This window comes from Muntiacus reevesi, chromosome 2, assembly GCF_963930625.1.
Source record: "Muntiacus reevesi chromosome 2, mMunRee1.1, whole genome shotgun sequence".
Lineage (NCBI taxonomy): Eukaryota > Metazoa > Chordata > Mammalia > Artiodactyla > Cervidae > Muntiacus > Muntiacus reevesi.
In genome coordinates this window covers 90,915,350-90,934,872 of record NC_089250.1, presented here as the reverse complement: position 1 = coordinate 90,934,872, position 19,523 = coordinate 90,915,350, and the positions used below count along the sequence as shown (strand labels likewise).

The following is a 19,523-nucleotide window of genomic DNA, read 5'->3' as shown; positions in this document are numbered from 1 at the left end:
GTCTACGGCCATACCACCCTGAACGCACCCGATCTCGTCTGATCTCGGAAGCTAAGCAGGGTCGGGCCTGGTTAGTACTTGGATGGGAGACCGCCTGGGAATACCGGGTGCTGTAGGCTTTTTGCCTCCCCTCTCCTTTAGCCCCCGCCCCACACCTCCCCCAGCCCCGGCGTGGCCCTGCACCGCAAGCCCCACCAGCCCCTGGCCCCTTGCACCCCAGCGCGCTCACAGCCGTCCGTCGCCTGCCTTCCAGCCGGCGGCCCTCGCAGGCAGCAGCAGCGTGCCAACTCTTGGATCCCCGCGGCCACAGCCCCTCCCCGGGTGGGAGACCGGGGCCGGGGGGTGGGGGTGGGGGTGGGGGTTAGGGGGCCCGATGCCCGCCACAGACCTGGGCTGCCTCCGCGCGGCCCGAGAGCCCCTCCGCTTTCGGCTTCCAAAAACCACATGACCTCCCGGTCTCCGTCTGGGGCTCCCTAGGCAAGCCTCAGTCCATCCCGGGGGCTGCCCCACGCCCCAGCCCCACCCACAACCCTAGTGCCATCCTCGCACGCGACAGCGCGTGCTCTCCCGCGGGCTCACACACACACACACACACGCAGACACACCCCCCCCCACACACACACCCACACACCCAGCCCGCCGCCGAGGCAGGTCAGGAGCCAGGGACCACAGGTAAGGGAGATGGAGAAAGAGGGAGAGAGAAACCGCAAGAGGACCACACAGGCTTCCCAACAACCCACGGCCTCCACACCCTCGGCCCTCCAATCTGGGTATCCCCCCGGACCCCAGTCGGCCCGCCCACACCCTTGCCCACTGACACACTCACACACACACTCTCACACACTCACCCTCTGGCCTTTGGGCGGGGGCTGGGTCTTGCCTCAGGTAGCCAAGCCGAAGGGGACCTTTGAGACCTCGGCTGCCAAAGACGTCTTGGGGACCCCACGGGGCTCTGCCAGCCCCAGGGCACCGCGTCCAGCTGGGGCCCGGGCCCAAGGCTGACGCCCCGTCCCTTGGGGCAGCTGCTTCTTCCGCCTGGCCTCTGTCTGAGGTGGGTCAGGGACTGTGCCACTGTGTCTGGCTCGGATCGGATGCCATCCTCCTCCGGTGTCTGCCTCCCGTTTTCTGTCCGTCAGTCGCTGTGTCTCCCTCCCTCTCTCTGTCTCTGTGTGTGTGTGTGTGTGTGTGTGTGTGTGGTGTTGGATCACAGGGTGGGAAGCTGTGTGTGTGTGTGTGTGTGTGTGTGTGTGTGTGTGTCTGGTGTTGGATCACAGGGTGGGAAGCTGTGTGTGTGTGTGTGTGTGTGTGTGTGTGTGGTGTTGGATCACAGTGCGGGAAACTGCGTTGCCTAGAACAGAGTTTAGTTATAAATGAAGGAGATGTAGAGCCAGAATGGGCTTCCCAGGTGGTGCTAGCAGTAAAGAACCTGTCTGCCAACGCAGGGGATGAAGGAGATGTGGGTTTGATACCTGGGTTGGGAAGATCCCCTGGAGAACGACATGACAACCTACTTCAGTATGCTTGCCTCGAGGATGCTACAGTAAGCGGAGCCTGGCGGGCTACAGCCCATGGGGTCACAAACAGTCAGACAGGACTGAATCAACGTGGCACAGAAGCATGCACACGGAGGCAGAGTATGAAGGATCTTGATTCTGGGCAGAAAGTTAATATCTCATTGTGGATTCTTAGGCAGAGAAGCAGCAGCAAGGCAGTCACAGCCTTGTGAGAGAAGAACAGGTAAGACAGAGGGTTAAATTTAGAGGCGGTTTGTAAGTGGGCAGTGACAGCAATGGTGAAAGTCATATAACGTCCACTTGTAAACTCCTTGACTCCAGACTCCACAAAACCGGGTCCTACTTTGCACGTATTATGGGAAGCACTTGAAGACAACAAGGACTTGGTGCTTACCAAGCTAGTGGAGGACGGAATTGCTATTGCCTTTCCAAGAGCATTAGTGCCTGTGCAGACACAGGTTCCTTCACTTTCGAGGGAAAGGTTCTGCAACAAAAGGGATCCATTGAAAAGCAAGGAAATATTGTCACTCAGAGATTCTCCTATCATCAACCAAGTAACATTAGGATGAGGCCCACCCCTGGAATAAGAACAGATATGACCGGAAAGCCGTCAAGCCGTAGCCTATCTTCCAGCCAACAGGGCCTTTGGCCAGCCAGCCAGCCAGTCAGTCAGTCAGTCAGCGGCCATGGCGGGTAGCAGCGTGCCACCTTTTGGATCGCCACGGCCATAGCCCCTCTGCGGGAGGATGACCGGGGCCCCGACTCCCAACGCAGGCCGGAGGGCCACTCCGCATTCGGATTGCAAGAAACGAGATGACCGTCCGGTATGCTTGGACTCCACATGATATGCAACCCCACCCCTACCCCCACCCCCCGGCTCCACACCCTTCCCCCCTCCATTCTGGGTATCCCCCCGCACCCCAGTCGGCCCGCCCACACCCTTGCCCACTGACACACTCACACACACACTCCCATACACTCACTCTCTGGCCTTTGCACGGGGGCTGGGTCTTGCCTCAGGTAGCCAAGCCGAAGGGAACCTTTGAGACCTCGGCTGCCAAGACGTCTTGGGGACCCCACGGGGCTCTGCCAGCCCCAGGGCGCCGCGTCCAGCTGGGGCCCGGCCCGAGGCTGACGCCCCGCTCCCTTGGGGCAGCTGCTTCTTCCGCCTGGCCTCTCTCTGAGGTGTGTCAGGGACTGTGCCACTGTGTCTGGCTCGGATCGGATGCCATCCTCTCTCCCGTGTCTGCCTGCCGTTTTCTGTCCGTCAGTCTCTGTGTCTCCCTCTGTGTGTGTGTGTGTGTGTGTGTGTGTGTGTGTGTGTGTCTGCGCGCGCGCGCCCGTCTGCCTGCCTGCCTGCCTGCCTGCATCTCCCTCTCGGCCGTCCTCGAGTCTTGTCTCTGAAGCTCCGTCCCTTTCTGTCTCTGTATCTCCTGACACGCGGCCTCCCGTCGCTTCCTCTGGCCCCGGCCTCTCACAGGTTGCTGGGGCTCTGGCTCTGGCTGACGAGCTTGCCCCGGCCGGCTTGTCTCAGCTGGCGTGGGCGCGTGCGAGTGTCTGTGTGTCCGTCCGTGTGGCTGCCTGTCTGTCGCCCGTGTGCTCTCTCAGGAAGGTCCTGTGCTTGGCTGGCGGCGTGGAGGCAAGTGGGGCCTCGTTCGGCCGAAGGGGCGGGGCTGACGCTCTGCTGTCGACCGCGCTGCTGGCTCCCCGTGGGTTTGGGCACCGGGCAGGTGCCGGGCAGGATGGGCGCTCAGGGCCCCGGCTGGGCTGCGCAGGAGGCCCAGAGGAGGCTCAGAGGTCCCCGGGCGGCGGGCGGCGGCGGGCAGCGGCGGGCCCGGAAGCCGGAGACCTCCGGGGCAACCTGGCCCTGTGCAGCGGACGACGGGATGGGGGTGGGGGCGCCGCCCAGCCCGGGGCGGGCCTGCAGAGGCCCGGGGTGGGAGAGCGCCGAGACCTCCGCGCCCCTCCCGCCCCCGCACGGACGCACGCACGCACGCACGCCGGGACTGCGGCTGGGGGGTCCCGGGAGCCCGGAGGGCCAGGCGGGTGCTGGCAGGGGGTGATGGTGTGCGGGGGCGGGGCGGCGTGCCGGAGTGCGGTGGCGGGTCGACCGGCTCAGGTACAGCGCGCGGCCCGTGGAGAGGTGCGGCCGGCTGGCCCGACCGGCAGGCAGGGCACAGCGAAAGGGAGGCGCGGCGCAGGGCTCTTAGGGAGCCTGGAGGCAGCCGCCTCCGTCTACGGCCATACCACCCTGAACGCGCCCGATCTCGTCTGATCTCGGAAGCTAAGCAGGGTCGGGCCTGGTTAGTACTTGGATGGGAGACCGCCTGGGAATACCGGGTGCTGTAGGCTTTTTGCCTCCCCTCTCCTTTAGCCCCCGCCCCACACCTCCCCCAGCCCCGGCGTGGCCCTGCACCGCAAGCCCCACCAGCCCCTGGCCCCTTGCACCCCAGCGCGCTCACAGCCGTCCGTCGCCTGCCTTCCAGCCGGCGGCCCTCGCAGGCAGCAGCAGCGTGCCAACTCTTGGATCCCCGCGGCCACAGCCCCTCCCCGGGTGGGAGACCGGGGCCGGGGGGTGGGGGTGGGGGTGGGGGTTAGGGGGCCCGATGCCCGCCACAGACCTGGGCTGCCTCCGCGCGGCCCGAGAGCCCCTCCGCTTTCGGCTTCCAAAAACCACATGACCTCCCGGTCTCAGTCTGGGGCTCCCTAGGCAAGCCTCAGTCCATCCCGGGGGCTGCCCCACGCCCCAGCCCCACCCACAACCCTAGTGCCATCCTCGCACGCGACAGCGCGTGCTCTCCCGCGGGCTCACACACACACACACACACGCAGACACACCCCCCCACACACACACACCCACACACCCAGCCCGCCGCCGAGGCAGGTCAGGAGCCAGGGACCACAGGTAAGGGAGATGGAGAAAGAGGGAGAGAGAAACCGCAAGAGGACCACACAGGCTTCCCAACAACCCACGGCCTCCACACCCTCGGCCCTCCAATCTGGGTATCCCCCCGGACCCCAGTCGGCCCGCCCACACCCTTGCCCACTGACACACTCACACACACACTCTCACACACTCACCCTCTGGCCTTTGGGCGGGGGCTGGGTCTTGCCTCAGGTAGCCAAGCCGAAGGGGACCTTTGAGACCTCGGCTGCCAAAGACGTCTTGGGGACCCCACGGGGCTCTGCCAGCCCCAGGGCACCGCGTCCAGCTGGGGCCCGGGCCCAAGGCTGACGCCCCGTCCCTTGGGGCAGCTGCTTCTTCCGCCTGGCCTCTGTCTGAGGTGGGTCAGGGACTGTGCCACTGTGTCTGGCTCGGATCGGATGCCATCCTCCTCCGGTGTCTGCCTCCCGTTTTCTGTCCGTCAGTCGCTGTGTCTCCCTCCCTCTCTCTGTCTCTCTGTGTGTGTGTGTGTGTGTGTGTGTGTGTGTGGTGTTGGATCACAGGGTGGGAAGCTGTGTGTGTGTGTGTGTGTGTGTGTGTGTGTGTGTCTGGTGTTGGATCACAGGGTGGGAAGCTGTGTGTGTGTGTGTGTGTGTGTGTGGTGTTGGATCACAGTGCGGGAAACTGCGTTGCCTAGAACAGAGTTTAGTTATAAATGAAGGAGATGTAGAGCCAGAATGGGCTTCCCAGGTGGTGCTAGCAGTAAAGAACCTGTCTGCCAACGCAGGGGATGAAGGAGATGTGGGTTTGATACCTGGGTTGGGAAGATCCCCTGGAGAACGACATGACAACCTACTTCAGTATGCTTGCCTCGAGGATGCTACAGTAAGCGGAGCCTGGCGGGCTACAGCCCATGGGGTCACAAACAGTCAGACAGGACTGAATCAACGTGGCACAGAAGCATGCACACGGAGGCAGAGTATGAAGGATCTTGATTCTGGGCAGAAAGTTAATATCTCATTGTGGATTCTTAGGCAGAGAAGCAGCAGCAAGGCAGTCACAGCCTTGTGAGAGAAGAACAGGTAAGACAGAGGGTTAAATTTAGAGGCGGTTTGTAAGTGGGCAGTGACAGCAATGGTGAAAGTCATATAACGTCCACTTGTAAACTCCTTGACTCCAGACTCCACAAAACCGGGTCCTACTTTGCACGTATTATGGGAAGCACTTGAAGACAACAAGGACTTGGTGCTTACCAAGCTAGTGGAGGACGGAATTGCTATTGCCTTTCCAAGAGCATTAGTGCCTGTGCAGACACAGGTTCCTTCACTTTCGAGGGAAAGGTTCTGCAACAAAAGGGATCCATTGAAAAGCAAGGAAATATTGTCACTCAGAGATTCTCCTATCATCAACCAAGTAACATTAGGATGAGGCCCACCCCTGGAATAAGAACAGATATGACCGGAAAGCCGTCAAGCCGTAGCCTATCTTCCAGCCAACAGGGCCTTTGGCCAGCCAGCCAGCCAGTCAGTCAGTCAGTCAGCGGCCATGGCGGGTAGCAGCGTGCCACCTTTTGGATCGCCACGGCCATAGCCCCTCTGCGGGAGGATGACCGGGGCCCCGACTCCCAACGCAGGCCGGAGGGCCACTCCGCATTCGGATTGCAAGAAACGAGATGACCGTCCGGTATGCTTGGACTGCACATGATATGCAACCCCACCCCTACCCCCACCCCCCGGCTCCACACCCTTCCCCCCTCCATTCTGGGTATCCCCCCGCACCCCAGTCGGCCCGCCCACACCCTTGCCCACTGACACACTCACACACACACTCCCATACACTCACTCTCTGGCCTTTGCACGGGGGCTGGGTCTTGCCTCAGGTAGCCAAGCCGAAGGGGACCTTTGAGACCTCGGCTGCCAAGACGTCTTGGGGACCCCACGGGGCTCTGCCAGCCCCAGGGCGCCGCGTCCAGCTGGGGCCCGGCCCGAGGCTGACGCCCCGCTCCCTTGGGGCAGCTGCTTCTTCCGCCTGGCCTCTCTCTGAGGTGTGTCAGGGACTGTGCCACTGTGTCTGGCTCGGATCGGATGCCATCCTCTCTCCCGTGTCTGCCTGCCGTTTTCTGTCCGTCAGTCTCTGTGTCTCCCTCTGTGTGTGTGTGTGTGTGTGTGTGTGTGTGTGTGTGTGTGTGTGTGTCTGCGCGCGCGCGCCCGTCTGCCTGCCTGCCTGCCTGCCTGCATCTCCCTCTCGGCCGTCCTCGAGTCTTGTCTCTGAAGCTCCGTCCCTTTCTGTCTCTGTATCTCCTGACACGCGGCCTCCCGTCGCTTCCTCTGGCCCCGGCCTCTCACAGGTTGCTGGGGCTCTGGCTCTGGCTGACGAGCTTGCCCCGGCCGGCTTGTCTCAGCTGGCGTGGGCGCGTGCGAGTGTCTGTGTGTCCGTCCGTGTGGCTGCCTGTCTGTCGCCCGTGTGCTCTCTCAGGAAGGTCCTGTGCTTGGCTGGCGGCGTGGAGGCAAGTGGGGCCTCGTTCGGCCGAAGGGGCGGGGCTGACGCTCTGCTGTCGACCGCGCTGCTGGCTCCCCGTGGGTTTGGGCACCGGGCAGGTGCCGGGCAGGATGGGTGCTCAGGGCCCCGGCTGGGCTGCGCAGGAGGCCCAGAGGAGGCTCAGAGGTCCCCGGGCGGCGGGCGGCGGCGGGCAGCGGCGGGCCCGGAAGCCGGAGACCTCCGGGGCAACCTGGCCCTGTGCAGCGGACGACGGGATGGGGGTGGGGGCGCCGCCCAGCCCGGGGCGGGCCTGCAGAGGCCCGGGGTGGGAGAGCGCCGAGACCTCCGCGCCCCTCCCGCCCCCGCACGGACGCACGCACGCACGCACGCCGGGACTGCGGCTGGGGGGTCCCGGGAGCCCGGAGGGCCAGGCGGGTGCTGGCAGGGGGTGATGGTGTGCGGGGGCGGGGCGGCGTGCCGGAGTGCGGTGGCGGGTCGACCGGCTCAGGTACAGCGCGCGGCCCGTGGAGAGGTGCGGCCGGCTGGCCCGACCGGCAGGCAGGGCACAGCGAAAGGGAGGCGCGGCGCAGGGCTCTTAGGGAGCCTGGAGGCAGCCGCCTCCGTCTACGGCCATACCACCCTGAACGCGCCCGATCTCGTCTGATCTCGGAAGCTAAGCAGGGTCGGGCCTGGTTAGTACTTGGATGGGAGACCGCCTGGGAATACCGGGTGCTGTAGGCTTTTTGCCTCCCCTCTCCTTTAGCCCCCGCCCCACACCTCCCCCAGCCCCGGCGTGGCCCTGCACCGCAAGCCCCACCAGCCCCTGGCCCCTTGCACCCCAGCGCGCTCACAGCCGTCCGTCGCCTGCCTTCCAGCCGGCGGCCCTCGCAGGCAGCAGCAGCGTGCCAACTCTTGGATCCCCGCGGCCACAGCCCCTCCCCGGGTGGGAGACCGGGGCCGGGGGGTGGGGGTGGGGGTGGGGGTTAGGGGGCCCGATGCCCGCCACAGACCTGGGCTGCCTCCGCGCGGCCCGAGAGCCCCTCCGCTTTCGGCTTCCAAAAACCACATGACCTCCCGGTCTCCGTCTGGGGCTCCCTAGGCAAGCCTCAGTCCATCCCGGGGGCTGCCCCACGCCCCAGCCCCACCCACAACCCTAGTGCCATCCTCGCACGCGACAGCGCGTGCTCTCCCGCGGGCTCACACACACACACACACACGCAGACACACCCCCCCACACACACACACCCACACACCCAGCCCGCCGCCGAGGCAGGTCAGGAGCCAGGGACCACAGGTAAGGGAGATGGAGAAAGAGGGAGAGAGAAACCGCAAGAGGACCACACAGGCTTCCCAACAACCCACGGCCTCCACACCCTCGGCCCTCCAATCTGGGTATCCCCCCGGACCCCAGTCGGCCCGCCCACACCCTTGCCCACTGACACACTCACACACACACTCTCACACACTCACCCTCTGGCCTTTGGGCGGGGGCTGGGTCTTGCCTCAGGTAGCCAAGCCGAAGGGGACCTTTGAGACCTCGGCTGCCAAAGACGTCTTGGGGACCCCACGGGGCTCTGCCAGCCCCAGGGCACCGCGTCCAGCTGGGGCCCGGGCCCAAGGCTGACGCCCCGTCCCTTGGGGCAGCTGCTTCTTCCGCCTGGCCTCTGTCTGATGTGCGTCAGGGACTGTGCCACTGTGTCTGGCTCGGATCGGATGCCATCCTCCTCCGGTGTCTGCCTCCCGTTTTCTGTCCGTCAGTCGCTGTGTCTCCCTCCCTCTCTCTGTCTCTGTGTGTGTGTGTGTGTGTGTGTGGTGTTGGATCACAGGGTGGGAAGCTGTGTGTGTGTGTGTGTGTGTGTGTGTGTGTGTGTGTGTGTGTGTGTCTGGTGTTGGATCACAGGGTGGGAAGCTGTGTGTGTGTGTGTGTGTGTGTGTGTGGTGTTGGATCACAGTGCGGGAAACTGCGTTGCCTAGAACAGAGTTTAGTTATAAATGAAGGAGATGTAGAGCCAGAATGGGCTTCCCAGGTGGTGCTAGCAGTAAAGAACCTGTCTGCCAACGCAGGTGATGAAGGAGATGTGGGTTTGATACCTGGGTTGGGAAGATCCCCTGGAGAACGACATGACAACCTACTTCAGTATGCTTGCCTCGAGGATGCTACAGTAAGCGGAGCCTGGCGGGCTACAGCCCATGGGGTCACAAACAGTCAGACAGGACTGAATCAACGTGGCACAGAAGCATGCACACGGAGGCAGAGTATGAAGGATCTTGATTCTGGGCAGAAAGTTAATATCTCATTGTGGATTCTTAGGCAGAGAAGCAGCAGCAAGGCAGTCACAGCCTTGTGAGAGAAGAACAGGTAAGACAGAGGGTTAAATTTAGAGGCGGTTTGTAAGTGGGCAGTGACAGCAATGGTGAAAGTCATATAACGTCCACTTGTAAACTCCTTGACTCCAGACTCCACAAAACCGGGTCCTACTTTGCACGTATTATGGGAAGCACTTGAAGACAACAAGGACTTGGTGCTTACCAAGCTAGTGGAGGACGGAATTGCTATTGCCTTTCCAAGAGCATTAGTGCCTGTGCAGACACAGGTTCCTTCACTTTCGAGGGAAAGGTTCTGCAACAAAAGGGATCCATTGAAAAGCAAGGAAATATTGTCACTCAGAGATTCTCCTATCATCAACCAAGTAACATTAGGATGAGGCCCACCCCTGGAATAAGAACAGATATGACCGGAAAGCCGTCAAGCCGTAGCCTATCTTCCAGCCAACAGGGCCTTTGGCCAGCCAGCCAGCCAGTCAGTCAGTCAGTCAGCGGCCATGGCGGGTAGCAGCGTGCCACCTTTTGGATCGCCACGGCCATAGCCCCTCTGCGGGAGGATGACCGGGGCCCCGACTCCCAACGCAGGCCGGAGGGCCACTCCGCATTCGGATTGCAAGAAACGAGATGACCGTCCGGTATGCTTGGACTCCACATGATATGCAACCCCACCCCTACCCCCACCCCCCGGCTCCACACCCTTCCCCCCTCCATTCTGGGTATCCCCCCGCACCCCAGTCGGCCCGCCCACACCCTTGCCCACTGACACACTCACACACACACTCCCATACACTCACTCTCTGGCCTTTGCACGGGGGCTGGGTCTTGCCTCAGGTAGCCAAGCCGAAGGGGACCTTTGAGACCTCGGCTGCCAAGACGTCTTGGGGACCCCACGGGGCTCTGCCAGCCCCAGGGCGCCGCGTCCAGCTGGGGCCCGGCCCGAGGCTGACGCCCCGCTCCCTTGGGGCAGCTGCTTCTTCCGCCTGGCCTCTCTCTGAGGTGTGTCAGGGACTGTGCCACTGTGTCTGGCTCGGATCGGATGCCATCCTCTCTCCCGTGTCTGCCTGCCGTTTTCTGTCCGTCAGTCTCTGTGTCTCCCTCTGTGTGTGTGTGTGTGTGTGTGTGTGTGTGTGTGTGTGTCTGCGCGCGCGCGCCCGTCTGCCTGCCTGCCTGCCTGCCTGCATCTCCCTCTCGGCCGTCCTCGAGTCTTGTCTCTGAAGCTCCGTCCCTTTCTGTCTCTGTATCTCCTGACACGCGGCCTCCCGTCGCTTCCTCTGGCCCCGGCCTCTCACAGGTTGCTGGGGCTCTGGCTCTGGCTGACGAGCTTGCCCCGGCCGGCTTGTCTCAGCTGGCGTGGGCGCGTGCGAGTGTCTGTGTGTCCGTCCGTGTGGCTGCCTGTCTGTCGCCCGTGTGCTCTCTCAGGAAGGTCCTGTGCTTGGCTGGCGGCGTGGAGGCAAGTGGGGCCTCGTTCGGCCGAAGGGGCGGGGCTGACGCTCTGCTGTCGACCGCGCTGCTGGCTCCCCGTGGGTTTGGGCACCGGGCAGGTGCCGGGCAGGATGGGCGCTCAGGGCCCCGGCTGGGCTGCGCAGGAGGCCCAGAGGAGGCTCAGAGGTCCCCGGGCGGCGGGCGGCGGCGGGCAGCGGCGGGCCCGGAAGCCGGAGACCTCCGGGGCAACCTGGCCCTGTGCAGCGGACGACGGGATGGGGGTGGGGGCGCCGCCCAGCCCGGGGCGGGCCTGCAGAGGCCCGGGGTGGGAGAGCGCCGAGACCTCCGCGCCCCTCCCGCCCCCGCACGGACGCACGCACGCACGCCGGGACTGCGGCTGGGGGGTCCCGGGAGCCCGGAGGGCCAGGCGGGTGCTGGCAGGGGGTGATGGTGTGCGGGGGCGGGGCGGCGTGCCGGAGTGCGGTGGCGGGTCGACCGGCTCAGGTACAGCGCGCGGCCCGTGGAGAGGTGCGGCCGGCTGGCCCGACCGGCAGGCAGGGCACAGCGAAAGGGAGGCGCGGCGCAGGGCTCTTAGGGAGCCTGGAGGCAGCCGCCTCCGTCTACGGCCATACCACCCTGAACGCGCCCGATCTCGTCTGATCTCGGAAGCTAAGCAGGGTCGGGCCTGGTTAGTACTTGGATGGGAGACCGCCTGGGAATACCGGGTGCTGTAGGCTTTTTGCCTCCCCTCTCCTTTAGCCCCCGCCCCACACCTCCCCCAGCCCCGGCGTGGCCCTGCACCGCAAGCCCCACCAGCCCCTGGCCCCTTGCACCCCAGCGCGCTCACAGCCGTCCGTCGCCTGCCTTCCAGCCGGCGGCCCTCGCAGGCAGCAGCAGCGTGCCAACTCTTGGATCCCCGCGGCCACAGCCCCTCCCCGGGTGGGAGACCGGGGCCGGGGGGTGGGGGTGGGGGTGGGGGTTAGGGGGCCCGATGCCCGCCACAGACCTGGGCTGCCTCTGCGCGGCCCGAGAGCCCCTCCGCTTTCGGCTTCCAAAAACCACATGACCTCCCGGTCTCCGTCTGGGGCTCCCTAGGCAAGCCTCAGTCCATCCCGGGGGCTGCCCCACGCCCCAGCCCCACCCACAACCCTAGTGCCATCCTCGCACGCGACAGCGCGTGCTCTCCCGCGGGCTCACACACACACACACACACGCAGACACACCCCCCCACACACACACACCCACACACCCAGCCCGCCGCCGAGGCAGGTCAGGAGCCAGGGACCACAGGTAAGGGAGATGGAGAAAGAGGGAGAGAGAAACCGCAAGAGGACCACACAGGCTTCCCAACAACCCACGGCCTCCACACCCTCGGCCCTCCAATCTGGGTATCCCCCCGGACCCCAGTCGGCCCGCCCACACCCTTGCCCACTGACACACTCACACACACACTCTCACACACTCACCCTCTGGCCTTTGGGCGGGGGCTGGGTCTTGCCTCAGGTAGCCAAGCCGAAGGGGACCTTTGAGACCTCGGCTGCCAAAGACGTCTTGGGGACCCCACGGGGCTCTGCCAGCCCCAGGGCACCGCGTCCAGCTGGGGCCCGGGCCCAAGGCTGACGCCCCGTCCCTTGGGGCAGCTGCTTCTTCCGCCTGGCCTCTGTCTGAGGTGGGTCAGGGACTGTGCCACTGTGTCTGGCTCGGATCGGATGCCATCCTCCTCCGGTGTCTGCCTCCCGTTTTCTGTCCGTCAGTCGCTGTGTCTCCCTCCCTCTCTCTGTCTCTGTGTGTGTGTGTGTGTGTGTGTGTGTGTGTGGTGTTGGATCACAGGGTGGGAAGCTGTGTGTGTGTGTGTGTGTGTGTGTGTGTGTGTGTGTGTGTGTGTCTGGTGTTGGATCACAGGGTGGGAAGCTGTGTGTGTGTGTGTGTGTGTGTGTGGTGTTGGATCACAGTGCGGGAAACTGCGTTGCCTAGAACAGAGTTTAGTTATAAATGAAGGAGATGTAGAGCCAGAATGGGCTTCCCAGGTGGTGCTAGCAGTAAAGAACCTGTCTGCCAACGCAGGGGATGAAGGAGATGTGGGTTTGATACCTGGGTTGGGAAGATCCCCTGGAGAACGACATGACAACCTACTTCAGTATGCTTGCCTCGAGGATGCTACAGTAAGCGGAGCCTGGCGGGCTACAGCCCATGGGGTCACAAACAGTCAGACAGGACTGAATCAACGTGGCACAGAAGCATGCACACGGAGGCAGAGTATGAAGGATCTTGATTCTGGGCAGAAAGTTAATATCTCATTGTGGATTCTTAGGCAGAGAAGCAGCAGCAAGGCAGTCACAGCCTTGTGAGAGAAGAACAGGTAAGACAGAGGGTTAAATTTAGAGGCGGTTTGTAAGTGGGCAGTGACAGCAATGGTGAAAGTCATATAACGTCCACTTGTAAACTCCTTGACTCCAGACTCCACAAAACCGGGTCCTACTTTGCACGTATTATGGGAAGCACTTGAAGACAACAAGGACTTGGTGCTTACCAAGCTAGTGGAGGACGGAATTGCTATTGCCTTTCCAAGAGCATTAGTGCCTGTGCAGACACAGGTTCCTTCACTTTCGAGGGAAAGGTTCTGCAACAAAAGGGATCCATTGAAAAGCAAGGAAATATTGTCACTCAGAGATTCTCCTATCATCAACCAAGTAACATTAGGATGAGGCCCACCCCTGGAATAAGAACAGATATGACCGGAAAGCCGTCAAGCCGTAGCCTATCTTCCAGCCAACAGGGCCTTTGGCCAGCCAGCCAGCCAGTCAGTCAGTCAGTCAGCGGCCATGGCGGGTAGCAGCGTGCCACCTTTTGGATCGCCACGGCCATAGCCCCTCTGCGGGAGGATGACCGGGGCCCCGACTCCCAACGCAGGCCGGAGGGCCACTCCGCATTCGGATTGCAAGAAACGAGATGACCGTCCGGTATGCTTGGACTCCACATGATATGCAACCCCACCCCTACCCCCACCCCCCGGCTCCACACCCTTCCCCCCTCCATTCTGGGTATCCCCCCGCACCCCAGTCGGCCCGCCCACACCCTTGCCCACTGACACACTCACACACACACTCCCATACACTCACTCTCTGGCCTTTGCACGGGGGCTGGGTCTTGCCTCAGGTAGCCAAGCCGAAGGGGACCTTTGAGACCTCGGCTGCCAAGACGTCTTGGGGACCCCACGGGGCTCTGCCAGCCCCAGGGCGCCGCGTCCAGCTGGGGCCCGGCCCGAGGCTGACGCCCCGCTCCCTTGGGGCAGCTGCTTCTTCCGCCTGGCCTCTCTCTGAGGTGTGTCAGGGACTGTGCCACTGTGTCTGGCTCGGATCGGATGCCATCCTCTCTCCCGTGTCTGCCTGCCGTTTTCTGTCCGTCAGTCTCTGTGTCTCCCTCTGTGTGTGTGTGTGTGTGTGTGTGTGTGTGTTGTGTGTGTGTCTGCGCGCGCGCGCCCGTCTGCCTGCCTGCCTGCCTGCCTGCATCTCCCTCTCGGCCGTCCTCGAGTCTTGTCTCTGAAGCTCCGTCCCTTTCTGTCTCTGTATCTCCTGACACGCGGCCTCCCGTCGCTTCCTCTGGCCCCGGCCTCTCACAGGTTGCTGGGGCTCTGGCTCTGGCTGACGAGCTTGCCCCGGCCGGCTTGTCTCAGCTGGCGTGGGCGCGTGCGAGTGTCTGTGTGTCCGTCCGTGTGGCTGCCTGTCTGTCGCCCGTGTGCTCTCTCAGGAAGGTCCTGTGCTTGGCTGGCGGCGTGGAGGCAAGTGGGGCCTCGTTCGGCCGAAGGGGCGGGGCTGACGCTCTGCTGTCGACCGCGCTGCTGGCTCCCCGTGGGTTTGGGCACCGGGCAGGTGCCGGGCAGGATGGGCGCTCAGGGCCCCGGCTGGGCTGCGCAGGAGGCCCAGAGGAGGCTCAGAGGTCCCCGGGCGGCGGGCGGCGGCGGGCAGCGGCGGGCCCGGAAGCCGGAGACCTCCGGGGCAACCTGGCCCTGTGCAGCGGACGACGGGATGGGGGTGGGGGCGCCGCCCAGCCCGGGGCGGGCCTGCAGAGGCCCGGGGTGGGAGAGCGCCGAGACCTCCGCGCCCCTCCCGCCCCCGCACGGACGCACGCACGCACGCACGCCGGGACTGCGGCTGGGGGGTCCCGGGAGCCCGGAGGGCCAGGCGGGTGCTGGCAGGGGGTGATGGTGTGCGGGGGCGGGGCGGCGTGCCGGAGTGCGGTGGCGGGTCGACCGGCTCAGGTACAGCGCGCGGCCCGTGGAGAGGTGCGGCCGGCTGGCCCGACCGGCAGGCAGGGCACAGCGAAAGGGAGGCGCGGCGCAGGGCTCTTAGGGAGCCTGGAGGCAGCCGCCTCCGTCTACGGCCATACCACCCTGAACGCGCCCGATCTCGTCTGATCTCGGAAGCTAAGCAGGGTCGGGCCTGGTTAGTACTTGGATGGGAGACCGCCTGGGAATACCGGGTGCTGTAGGCTTTTTGCCTCCCCTCTCCTTTAGCCCCCGCCCCACACCTCCCCCAGCCCCGGCGTGGCCCTGCACCGCAAGCCCCACCAGCCCCTGGCCCCTTGCACCCCAGCGCGCTCACAGCCGTCCGTCGCCTGCCTTCCAGCCGGCGGCCCTCGCAGGCAGCAGCAGCGTGCCAACTCTTGGATCCCCGCGGCCACAGCCCCTCCCCGGGTGGGAGACCGGGGCCGGGGGGTGGGGGTGGGGGTGGGGGTTAGGGGGCCCGATGCCCGCCACAGACCTGGGCTGCCTCTGCGCGGCCCGAGAGCCCCTCCGCTTTCGGCTTCCAAAAACCACATGACCTCCCGGTCTCCGTCTGGGGCTCCCTAGGCAAGCCTCAGTCCATCCCGGGGGCTGCCCCACGCCCCAGCCCCACCCACAACCCTAGTGCCATCCTCGCACGCGACAGCGCGTGCTCTCCCGCGGGCTCACACACACACACACACACGCAGACACACCCCCCCACACACACACACCCACACACCCAGCCCGCCGCCGAGGCAGGTCAGGAGCCAGGGACCACAGGTAAGGGAGATGGAGAAAGAGGGAGAGAGAAACCGCAAGAGGACCACACAGGCTTCCCAACAACCCACGGCCTCCACACCCTCGGCCCTCCAATCTGGGTATCCCCCCGGACCCCAGTCGGCCCGCCCACACCCTTGCCCACTGACACACTCACACACACACTCTCACACACTCACCCTCTGGCCTTTGGGCGGGGGCTGGGTCTTGCCTCAGGTAGCCAAGCCGAAGGGGACCTTTGAGACCTCGGCTGCCAAGGACGTCTTGGGGACCCCACGGGGCTCTGCCAGCCCCAGGGCACCGCGTCCAGCTGGGGCCCGGGCCCAAGGCTGACGCCCCGTCCCTTGGGGCAGCTGCTTCTTCCGCCTGGCCTCTGTCTGAGGTGGGTCAGGGACTGTGCCACTGTGTCTGGCTCGGATCGGATGCCATCCTCCTCCGGTGTCTGCCTCCCGTTTTCTGTCCGTCAGTCGCTGTGTCTCCCTCCCTCTCTCTGTCTCTGTGTGTGTGTGTGTGTGTGTGTGTGTGTGTGGTGTTGGATCACAGGGTGGGAAGCTGTGTGTGTGTGTGTGTGTGTGTGTGTGTGTCTGGTGTTGGATCACAGGGTGGGAAGCTGTGTGTGTGTGTGTGTGTGTGTGTGGTGTTGGATCACAGTGCGGGAAACTGCGTTGCCTAGAACAGAGTTTAGTTATAAATGAAGGAGATGTAGAGCCAGAATGGGCTTCCCAGGTGGTGCTAGCAGTAAAGAACCTGTCTGCCAACGCAGGGGATGAAGGAGATGTGGGTTTGATACCTGGGTTGGGAAGATCCCCTGGAGAACGACATGACAACCTACTTCAGTATGCTTGCCTCGAGGATGCTACAGTAAGCGGAGCCTGGCGGGCTACAGCCCATGGGGTCACAAACAGTCAGACAGGACTGAATCAACGTGGCACAGAAGCATGCACACGGAGGCAGAGTATGAAGGATCTTGATTCTGGGCAGAAAGTTAATATCTCATTGTGGATTCTTAGGCAGAGAAGCAGCAGCAAGGCAGTCACAGCCTTGTGAGAGAAGAACAGGTAAGACAGAGGGTTAAATTTAGAGGCGGTTTGTAAGTGGGCAGTGACAGCAATGGTGAAAGTCATATAACGTCCACTTGTAAACTCCTTGACTCCAGACTCCACAAAACCGGGTCCTACTTTGCACGTATTATGGGAAGCACTTGAAGACAACAAGGACTTGGTGCTTACCAAGCTAGTGGAGGACGGAATTGCTATTGCCTTTCCAAGAGCATTAGTGCCTGTGCAGACACAGGTTCCTTCACTTTCGAGGGAAAGGTTCTGCAACAAAAGGGATCCATTGAAAAGCAAGGAAATATTGTCACTCAGAGATTCTCCTATCATCAACCAAGTAACATTAGGATGAGGCCCACCCCTGGAATAAGAACAGATATGACCGGAAAGCCGTCAAGCCGTAGCCTATCTTCCAGCCAACAGGGCCTTTGGCCAGCCAGCCAGCCAGTCAGTCAGTCAGTCAGCGGCCATGGCGGGTAGCAGCGTGCCACCTTTTGGATCGCCACGGCCATAGCCCCTCTGCGGGAGGATGACCGGGGCCCCGACTCCCAACGCAGGCCGGAGGGCCACTCCGCATTCGGATTGCAAGAAACGAGATGACCGTCCGGTATGCTTGGACTCCACATGATATGCAACCCCACCCCTACCCCCACCCCCCGGCTCCACACCCTTCCCCCCTCCATTCTGGGTATCCCCCCGCACCCCAGTCGGCCCGCCCACACCCTTGCCCACTGACACACTCACACACACACTCCCATACACTCACTCTCTGGCCTTTGCACGGGGGCTGGGTCTTGCCTCAGGTAGCCAAGCCGAAGGGGACCTTTGAGACCTCGGCTGCCAAGACGTCTTGGGGACCCCACGGGGCTCTGCCAGCCCCAGGGCGCCGCGTCCAGCTGGGGCCCGGCCCGAGGCTGACGCCCCGCTCCCTTGGGGCAGCTGCTTCTTCCGCCTGGCCTCTCTCTGAGGTGTGTCAGGGACTGTGCCACTGTGTCTGGCTCGGATCGGATGCCATCCTCTCTCCCGTGTCTGCCTGCCGTTTTCTGTCCGTCAGTCTCTGTGTCTCCCTCTGTGTGTGTGTGTGTGTGTGTGTGTGTGTGTGTGTGTGTGTGTGTCTGCGCGCGCGCGCCCGTCTGCCTGCCTGCCTGCCTGCCTGCATCTCCCTCTCGGCCGTCCTCGAGTCTTGTCTCTGAAGCTCCGTCCCTTTCTGTCTCTGTATCTCCTGACACGCGGCCTCCCGTCGCTTCCTCTGGCCCCGGCCTCTCACAGGTTGCTGGGGCTCTGGCTCTGGCTGACGAGCTTGCCCCGGCCGGCTTGTCTCAGCTGGCGTGGGCGCGTGCGAGTGTCTGTGTGTCCGTCCGTGTGGCTGCCTGTCTGTCGCCCGTGTGCTCTCTCAGGAAGGTCCTGTGCTTGGCTGGCGGCGTGGAGGCAAGTGGGGCCTCGTTCGGCCGAAGGGGCGGGGCTGACGCTCTGCTGTCGACCGCGCTGCTGGCTCCCCGTGGGTTTGGGCACCGGGCAGGTGCCGGGCAGGATGGGCGCTCAGGGCCCCGGCTGGGCTGCGCAGGAGGCCCAGAGGAGGCTCAGAGGTCCCCGGGCGGCGGGCGGCGGCGGGCAGCGGCGGGCCCGGAAGCCGGAGACCTCCGGGGCAACCTGGCCCTGTGCAGCGGACGACGGGATGGGGGTGGGGGCGCCGCCCAGCCCGGGGCGGGCCTGCAGAGGCCCGGGGTGGGAGAGCGCCGAGACCTCCGCGCCCCTCCCGCCCCCGCACGGACGCACGCACGCACGCCGGGACTGCGGCTGGGGGGTCCCGGGAGCCCGGAGGGCCAGGCGGGTGCTGGCAGGGGGTGATGGTGTGCGGGGGCGGGGCGGCGTGCCGGAGTGCGGTGGCGGGTCGACCGGCTCAGGTACAGCGCGCGGCCCGTGGAGAGGTGCGGCCGGCTGGCCCGACCGGCAGGCAGGGCACAGCGAAAGGGAGGCGCGGCGCAGGGCTCTTAGGGAGCCTGGAGGCAGCCGCCTCCGTCTACGGCCATACCACCCTGAACGCGCCCGATCTCGTCTGATCTCGGAAGCTAAGCAGGGTCGGGCCTGGTTAGTACTTGGATGGGAGACCGCCTGGGAATACCGGGTGCTGTAGGCTTTTTGCCTCCCCTCTCCTTTAGCCCCCGCCCCACACCTCCCCCAGCCCCGGCGTGGCCCTGCACCGCAAGCCCCACCAGCCCCTGGCCCCTTGCACCCCAGCGCGCTCACAGCCGTCCGTCGCCTGCCTTCCAGCCGGCGGCCCTCGCAGGCAGCAGCAGCGTGCCAACTCTTGGATCCCCGCGGCCACAGCCCCTCCCCGGGTGGGAGACCGGGGCCGGGGGGTGGGGGTGGGGGTGGGGGTTAGGGGGCCCGATGCCCGCCACAGACCTGGGCTGCCTCTGCGCGGCCCGAGAGCCCCTCCGCTTTCGGCTTCCAAAAACCACATGACCTCCCGGTCTCCGTCTGGGGCTCCCTAGGCAAGCCTCAGTCCATCCCGGGGGCTGCCCCACGCCCCAGCCCCACCCACAACCCTAGTGCCATCCTCGCACGCGACAGCGCGTGCTCTCCCGCGGGCTCACACACACACACACACACGCAGACACACCCCCCCACACACACACACCCACACACCCAGCCCGCCGCCGAGGCAGGTCAGGAGCCAGGGACCACAGGTAAGGGAGATGGAGAAAGAGGGAGAGAGAAACCGCAAGAGGACCACACAGGCTTCCCAACAACCCACGGCCTCCACACCCTCGGCCCTCCAATCTGGGTATCCCCCCGGACCCCAG

General features: G+C 64.3%; 6 non-coding genes across 6 annotated transcripts; all 6 read left to right on the top strand.

Annotated features, from left to right (window-relative positions):
- Positions 1-119, top strand: LOC136161897 (5S ribosomal RNA). Its single transcript, XR_010661787.1, has one exon. It is a non-coding gene; the product is annotated as a 5S ribosomal RNA (ribosomal RNA).
- Positions 120-3,747: 3,628 nt separating this feature from the next.
- Positions 3,748-3,866, top strand: LOC136162033 (5S ribosomal RNA). The gene has a single exon (XR_010661885.1). It is a non-coding gene; the product is annotated as a 5S ribosomal RNA (ribosomal RNA).
- Positions 3,867-7,498: 3,632 nt separating this feature from the next.
- On the top strand, positions 7,499-7,617 carry LOC136162022 (5S ribosomal RNA). Its single transcript, XR_010661874.1, has one exon. It is a non-coding gene; the product is annotated as a 5S ribosomal RNA (ribosomal RNA).
- Positions 7,618-11,241: 3,624 nt separating this feature from the next.
- LOC136162011 (5S ribosomal RNA) lies at positions 11,242-11,360 on the top strand. Its single transcript, XR_010661863.1, has one exon. It is a non-coding gene; the product is annotated as a 5S ribosomal RNA (ribosomal RNA).
- Positions 11,361-14,995: 3,635 nt separating this feature from the next.
- LOC136161999 (5S ribosomal RNA) lies at positions 14,996-15,114 on the top strand. The gene has a single exon (XR_010661852.1). It is a non-coding gene; the product is annotated as a 5S ribosomal RNA (ribosomal RNA).
- Positions 15,115-18,734: 3,620 nt separating this feature from the next.
- On the top strand, positions 18,735-18,853 carry LOC136161988 (5S ribosomal RNA). Its single transcript, XR_010661841.1, has one exon. It is a non-coding gene; the product is annotated as a 5S ribosomal RNA (ribosomal RNA).
- The last annotated feature ends 670 nt before the right edge of the window (positions 18,854-19,523 follow it).